We start from the raw sequence: 8,568 nt of genomic DNA on the forward strand, positions 1-8,568 counted from the left end.
GAATAGGACCATGCTGAGCAGGGAAAAAGTAAAGAGAATACCCGGATGTCGGCGAAAGCAAGATTAGAACTCCGTTATTCAAGGCAAAAATCCAACATATTTCAGTTAAGAGTCACATTGGATTAGCAAAATATGTACAAAAGAAACAAAAGATTTAACTAAGAAACTATCTACTAGACTCTATACAATAAAATTTGGTTTTTAATGGGATTGGACTTTTTGGGAAAATTTTAGTTTTTAAGGGAATGAACAACATTTGGTTGTTATGGGAAAAAGCCTTTCGGTTTTAATGGGAAAAAACTTTTTGGTTTTTAGGGAAAAAGCCCAGCTAATGGGCTTAGAGATCTTTGGCTTTTAGTTTGTTTGAGGCCCAGAATTCAGTTAAACTTGGCCCAGAATCAAGCCCAAAGAAAATTTAAACAAGCCCACAAACTGGGTTCAGGGGCCCAGTTGGGTTTTCAAACAGAGTGAAAGTGGTGCAATTGGGTTGTTGGGTTTTGAAGCCCAAAGTTTAGTTAAGTACCAATCCCAGCTTCTGGTTTAAACAAGCCCACTATTCAGTTAAATTACAAGCCCTCAGAACTAAAACAGAAACACACACTAATTCATACAAGCCCACAAAACTGTTTTGAGTTTAGGCTTACTGTTTTGCTCCTTCCCTCAGCTTGTGCAGCCAAGCTTGGGCCTTGGTCTAGCAGCAGCAGTAGCAGCAACAGGTGTGCAGCAGCTAGCAGTAAATCCACAGCAGCAACAGCAGCACAACAGCAATTCCCCAGCAGCAAAAGCAGCACAGCAGCAGCTCAACAACAACATCCTTTGGTTCTCAGTGCTGCTAGCAACAGCTTTTCAGGTACTGTTCAGTTGAAGCCTAGCCACGCCATGCTTTTCTCTTCTTCTCTTCCAGTTCTTAGGATTGTTGTCCAGTTAAGCAACAACACCATCTACCTGCACACTTGTGTGTGATCAGTACACAGAAAAAGGCAGGGAATTGTGTAAGTGGAATGAAGAACTGCATAAAGCAGTGCAGTTCAGGTGAAGAGTGCAGTTGAATATCAAAGTGAGCAAAATTGAAGAACTGCAATGCTTCAGTGGCAAAGTAGCCAAATGCACTCAACAATATTGTTACAGTTGCAGAACAGAATGATATCAACTACACTAGCATGCTAGCACAGGGCAAAGATGCAAGAACAATGATGCAAATATGCAATGATGTATGTGGTGCAGCAGATGCAGATGCAGTGAAATGGAATGAAATGCAGATGCAGATGCTAAGATGCAAAAATACAGGACAGACATGCAATGATGAAATGGAATGAATGCAGGTGCAGTTGCAACAAAACTAACAAGCTAATGAGCACAGGCTACAAGGCAAAGCTAAAGACAGTTACACTAATATAGCTAAGTTAAGTTACAGCAAAATTTGACAACAGAAAACAAGAGCAAATTTTTTTTGTTTTGATTTTTGATTATTTTTTTTTTCTTTTCTTTTCAACTACACAGCAGCCAAGTCCCCGGAAACGGCGCCAAAAACTTGGAAGGCTTTGAAGGAGGACAGAAAATAAGAGCAAGAGGAAGCCTACGTGTTATAACCGCAAGTGCACGGTGTCGGTTGTAGCTTGTGCAAATACGGGTCGAATCCACAGGGACTAGGGTGTGTAAGTTGAAGTTTCCTAAGCTAAAGTTATCTAAACTAGTAACTAAGTGGCAGTGAGATAGTGAACCAAGGAATAACTGTGAAACAATGGCATTGAGCCAAAGGCAGTGAACTAGTGTAGTGAAAAAAGGAAGATGAAAGTAAACAGTTGTGGGAACACTACTAGGGTTTTTAAACAAGACACTAACAGGACATGAAACAGCAAACTAAATGAAGATGAAAGAAGTTGTGGATTAAGAAGATCAGTGAAATAAGGGGTTTGATTTCACCCTAGTTCATGCTATGCATTCTCTTATTGAAATGTTAAACACAACTATAGTTCTTTCCAAAGTACTAGTTGTCTTTTTAAGGTACAACTAGTCAAAGGCATGTGAATTCAGCATGAAGTTGCAATGAAAACTCACTCAACATTCAGAAAAAAGATACATAACAATGCTAGGGCTAATGAAACTATCCTAAGAACAAATCATAAGAACAAAACATAACATAAACATGAACATGAGCTTGATATAAATTGTAACAATCACACACTCAAATTAAATACATGTTGGAGTTCAGAACAGCTAAAATTAACAATGCATTTGAATTGAGAATCATGGAATTGAAAAGATTGATAACCCTCAAAGCTAACAGTTCATGGGAATAACAAAACTGAAAAAAAAACTTAAACTATTCTACTGATGCTCTGGTTAATCCAGGCATGCCTTCTAACACACACCCATCATCTCTATTTATACACAAACCAACTTTCCCCAAAACAGGACCACATCAGTCCAATTAGGGTTTGGTGAAAATACAAATTAAATCAAAAAAAATCCTACCTAACTCTGATAACAACCCTAATAGACTATCCCATACTTCAATTTAACATTCAATTGATTTCCCCCCAAAATTTCCCAAATCAGAAAAATTAGGGTTTTAGAAATTTACCTAATCTCTGACTCCAATCAAACTTCGACCCATGCTTAGAATTAGTCTTCTCTTGCTTCCCATACCTTCAATTTGCCTCTAGATCGACCTAATTTACCTATTTCACACTTTAGGGTTTCGGTTGAAAATGTGTGGAATAAGTAAAGTAGACGGACTAGGGAGAGGGGAACAATGATGGGTTATCATTGTTCGACGCTGTGGTAATTATGGTGGTGATGGCGGAGCAGTTGGGATAGCAGGTGGAGGAGATGGTGGCGGACATGGAGGTTGCAGAGGAGGTGAGGGGAGAAAGAGAAGATGGAGTCGATGAAAAAGAGTGAGGGGGTGTTTGGTTGGGTAGGAATAGGGTTAGGTATTAGGGTGTTGAGCGGATGTATCAGAATTAGATGTCCAGTGAGCTAAAGCGTTGGATCGACACATCTGGATCGAATCTATCGGCTGAGATGGCAATGCTTGCAGCGACCGTAGGATTGTGAGACACAACAAAACTGATGGCTCCAGATGGAGTTAGGTGCTGTAGTGTTAGACAGGAGCTTCAGAGTTTGATGCACTGTGATGAAGCGACCGTTGGATGCATCTGTGGATCCAATCTGACGGTTAAGAGGCGAAACGGGTTTGGGTATTGATTTTAGGCTTAGAAAACGGGTTTGGGTTTAGGAAATGTGTTTGGGCTTAAACAATCTTGAGCCCACTTCTTCTTTAAGAACAATTTCTTCCTTTGTGAGCCCATTTTCATCCTTCTGGTCTTGTGCAATTCCTCCCGGCTTTTCACCACTTTTCTGCTCTTTTCCGCTCCGCTATTCATCCAAACTTTATTTATTACCTAAAAATGCAAAATTAGTTAATAAAAATATTTATTCTTGAAAACAAAGAAAATACAGAATATGGGATAAAATGTAGAATTAATGCACAAAAGATGAGTTAAATGCCAACAAAAAGATATAGAAATATGCACTTTTTAGGACTCATCAAATACCCCCAAACCTGAATTTTACTTGTCCTCAAGTAAAACAAAACTAAGGAAATCCTACCTATACCACTGTCGCTGGTCTCTCGAATGCATTTAGCGTATGCACTAAGCCTTTTAAACCACTAAGTGTCCCTAGTGGACGAGTAAAGTCTCGTGAAGGTTTGCTTAGAACGTACCTACAAAGTTCTAGGACAAAATATGAGCTCAGATTCCATCAAATGTGACATGTGCAAGTCAGTTTAAGCTCACAGCAAAATGGAGATGTCAATCTAGCTATCAAAGGCACAATCCTAGCACTGATAACAAATAAAGACATGTGATAAGAGTGTAAAGTGTATCTACACATGTGTAAAGAAAGATCTGAAGTTATGACTACTAATCACCAAGAGATAGTTTTTAGGCTAAGAACCGAATTCTAAGCCAAGCTAGCTGTCCGGCTTTACGAGAATTGTGAATGTTCACCCAATGAGTTGGTGATATTTCAGTTTACCCGCGTTATACATCGATGGCTGCACCCTCCTTGCTTATTACAAGACTATTTACAACAAAAAGATGACTCTTTACATGACTCTTATTTACATTGATTACTCTCTTTTATTTTTGGAACAAGAGAGAATATTGTCTTTAACATGACAAAACATGGAATAAATAAATACTTGATTGAATATTTTTTTTTTTTTTTTTTTTTGAAGAAAAAACTTTGATCTTTACAACATAGTGACACTTTTGATACATGAACAAAAAAAGAAAAAACATTATTACATGACTCTTAGCAAGAGGTGGCCCTTATCGAATGCATCCGGTCAAATTCTATGGTTGCTTTTCTTAACGTATCCTCCAACTTCTATCCCAGCCAACCAAAGAACAAGCTAGTCAAGTCTCATTCAGTATTCTAAAGTGATTGGCAATCTAACTTCCTATCAAACACCTTGAAGATCGAGGCTATACATGTATTGGTAGATTGTGTGTGTGCAAGTTTCTTATCACATGTGAATTGTGCTAGAATCAGGGTGCCTAAATATCTAGACTAAGAATCCTTATGTTTACATACATGCACAAGAGTCAACATTTCAAGGTAAGTGAGCTCCATTTTTATGTTTTTTCATTTTTTTAATTTTTTTTTTTTAATTTTTTTTTTTAATTTTTTTCAAAAAGGAAGAGTTCAATTTTTCGATTATGACATATTATCATGGTATCTACTCTATACCCCCAAACCTAAACTAAACATTGTCCTCAATGTTTCAAAAGATGAATAAAATTATAATACAACATATGAATAGGACCATGCTGAGCAGGGAAAAAGGAAAGAGAATACCCGGATGTCGGCGAAAGCAAGATTAGAACTCCGTTATTCAAGGCAAAAATCCAACATATTTCAGTTAAGAGTCACATTGGATTAGCAAAATATGTACAAAAGAAACAAAAGATTTAACTAAGAAACTATCTACTAGACTCTATACAATAAAATTTGGTTTTTAATGGGATTGGACTTTTTGGGAAAATTTTAGTTTTTAAGGGAATGAACAACATTTGGTTTTTATGGGAAAAAGCCTTTCGGTTTTAATGGGAAAAAACTTTTTGGTTTTTAGGGAAAAAGCCCAGCTAATGGGCTTAGAGATCTTTGGCTTTTAGTTTGTTTGAGGCCCAGAATTCAGTTAAACTTGGCCCAGAATCAAGCCCAAAGAAAATTTAAACAAGCCCACAAACTGGGTTCAGGGGCCCAGTTGGGTTTTCAAACAGAGTGAAAGTGGTGCAATTGGGTTGTTGGGTTTTGAAGCCCAAAGTTTAGTTAAGTACCAATCCCAGCTTCTGGTTTAAACAAGCCCACTATTCAGTTAAATTACAAGCCCTCAGAACTAAAACAGAAACACACACTAATTCATACAAGCCCACAAAACTGTTTTGAGTTTAGGCTTACTGTTTTGCTCCTTCCCTCAGCTTGTGCAGCCAAGCTTGGGCCTTGGTCTAGCAGCAGCAGTAGCAGCAACAGGTGTGCAGCAGCTAGCAGTAAATCCACAGCAGCAACAGCAGCACAACAGCAATTCCCCAGCAGCAAAAGCAGCACAGCAGCAGCTCAACAACAGCATCCTTTGGTTCTCAGTGCTGCTAGCAACAGCTTTTCAGGTACTGTTCAGTTGAAGCCTAGCCACGCCATGCTTTTCTCTTCTTCTCTTCCAGTTCTTAGGCTTGCTGTCCAGTTAAGCAACAACACCATCTACCTGCACACTTGTGTGTGATCAGTACACAGAAAAAGGCAGGGAATTGTGTAAGTGGAATGAAGAACTGCATAAAGCAGTGCAGTTCAGGTGAAGAGTGCAGTTGAATATCAAAGTGAGCAAAATTGAAGAACTGCAATGCTTCAGTGGCAAAGTAGCCAAATGCACTCAACAATATTGTTACAGTTGCAGAACAGAATGATATCAAATACACTAGCATGCTAGCACAGGGCAAAGATGCAAGAACAATGATGCAAATATGCAATGATGTATGTGGTGCAGCAGATGCAGATGCAGTGAAATGGAATGAAATGCAGATGCAGATGCTAAGATGCAAAAATACAGGACAGACATGCAATGATGAAATGGAATGAATGCAGGTGCAGTTGCAACAAAACTAACAAGCTAATGAGCACAGGCTACAAGGCAAAGCTAAAGACAGTTACACTAATATAGCTAAGTTAAGTTACAGCAAAATTTAACAACAGAAAACAAGAGCAAATTTTTTTTGTTTTGATTTTTGATTTTTTTTTCTTTTCTTTTCAACTACACAGCAGCCAAGTCCCCGGAAACGGCGCCAAAAACTTGGAAGGCTTTGAAGGAGGACAGAAAATAAGAGCAAGAGGAAGCCTACGTGTTATAACCGCAAGTGCACGGTGTCGGTTGTAGCTTGTGCAAATACGGGTCGAATCCACAGGGACTAGGGTGTGTAAGTTGAAGTTTCCTAAGCTAAAGTTATCTAAACTAGTAACTAAGTGGCAGTGAGATAGTGAACCAAGGAATAACTGTGAAACAATGGCATTGAGCCAAAGGCAGTGAACTAGTGTAGTGAAAAAAGGAAGATGAAAGTAAACAGTTGTGGGAACACTACTAGGGTTTTTAAACAAGACACTAACAGGACATGAAACAGCAAACTAAATGAAGATGAAAGAAGTTGTGGATTAAGAAGATCAGTGAAATAAGGGGTTTGATTTCACCCTAGTTCATGCTATGCATTCTCTTATTGAAATGTTAAACACAACTATAGTTCTTTCCAAAGTACTAGTTGTCTTTTTAAGGTACAACTAGTCAAAGGCATGTGAATTCAGCATGAAGTTGCAATGAAAACTCACTCAACATTCAGAAAAAAGATACATAACAATGCTAGGGCTAATGAAACTATCCTAAGAACAAATCATAAGAACAAAACATAACATAAACATGAACATGAGCTTGATATAAATTGTAACAATCACACAATCAAATTAAATACATGTTGGAGTTCAGAACAGCTAAAATTAACAATGCATTTGAATTGAGAATCATGGAATTGAAAAGATTGATAACCCTCAAAGCTAACAGCTCATGGGAATAACAAAACTGAAAAAAAAACTTAAACTATTCTACTGATGCTCTGGTTAATCCAGGCATGCCTTCTAACACACACCCATCATCTCTATTTATACACAAACCAACTTTCCCCAAAACAGGACCACATCAGTCCAATTAGGGTTTGGTGAAAATACAAATTAAATCAAAAAAAATCCTACCTAACTCTGATAACAACCCTAATAGACTATCTCATACTTCAATTTAACATTCAATTGATTTCCCCCAAAAATTTCCCAAATCAGAAAAATTAGGGTTTTAGAAAATAAAATTAGAAATTTACCTAATCTCTGACTCCAATCAAACTTCGACCCATGCTTAGAATTAGTCTTCTCTTGCTTCCCATACCTTCAATTTGCCTCTAGATCGACCTAATTTACCTATTTCACACTTTAGGGTTTCGGTTGAAAATGTGTGGAATAAGTAAAGTAGACGGACTAGGGAGAGGGGAACAATGATGGGTTATCATTGTTCGACGCTGTGGTAATTATGGTGGTGATGGCGGAGCAGTTGGGAAAGCAGGTGGAGGAGATGGTGGCGGACATGGAGGTTGCAGAGGAGGTGAGGGGAGAAAGAGAAGATGGAGTCGATGAAAAAGAGTGAGGGGGGTGTTTGGTTGGGTAGGAATAGGGTTAGGTATTAGGGTGTTGAGCGGATGTATCATAATTCGATGTCCAGTGAGTTAAAGCGTTGGATCGACACATCTGGATCGAATCTATCGGCTGAGATGGCAATGCTTGCAACGACCGTAGGATTGTGAGACACAACAAAACTGATGGCTCCAGATGGAGTTAGGTGCTGTAGTGTTAGACAGGAGCTTCAGAGTTTGATGCACTGTGATGAAGCGACCGTTGGATGATGGAATGGATCCAATCTGACGGTTAAGAGGCGAAACGGGTTTGGGTATTGATTTTAGGCTTAGAAAATGGGTTTGGGTTTAGGAAATGTGTTTGGGCTTAAACAATCTTGAGCCCACTTCTTCTTTAAGAACAATTTATTCCTTTGTGAGCCCATTTTCATCCTTCTGGTCTTGTGCACAACATCCTTCGCGGTTTCCTTGTGTAATTCCTCCCGGCTTTTCACCACTTTTCTGCTCTTTTCCGCTCCGCTATTCATCCAAACTTTATTTATTACCTAAAAATGCAAAATTAGTTAATAAAAATATTTATTCTTGAAAACAAAGAAAATACAGAATATGGGATAAAATGTAGAATTAATGCACAAAAGATGAGTTAAATGCCAACAAAAAGATATAGAAATATGCACTTTTTAGCACTCATCATATTTACAATCGGGTACAGTATAACTTCCGATTATGTAAGGGCATTAACGTATTCTCCGCTTTTTTGGACATCCCTTAACATAGTGTATAGGTTGGGAATAAAAAAGTCGCCCCTAATTCCTTTTGGGTCGCCCCTAAAAATGCCAGG

The sequence above is a fragment of the Papaver somniferum genome, chromosome 1, assembly GCF_003573695.1.
Source record: "Papaver somniferum cultivar HN1 chromosome 1, ASM357369v1, whole genome shotgun sequence".
Taxonomy (NCBI): Eukaryota; Viridiplantae; Streptophyta; class Magnoliopsida; order Ranunculales; family Papaveraceae; genus Papaver; species Papaver somniferum.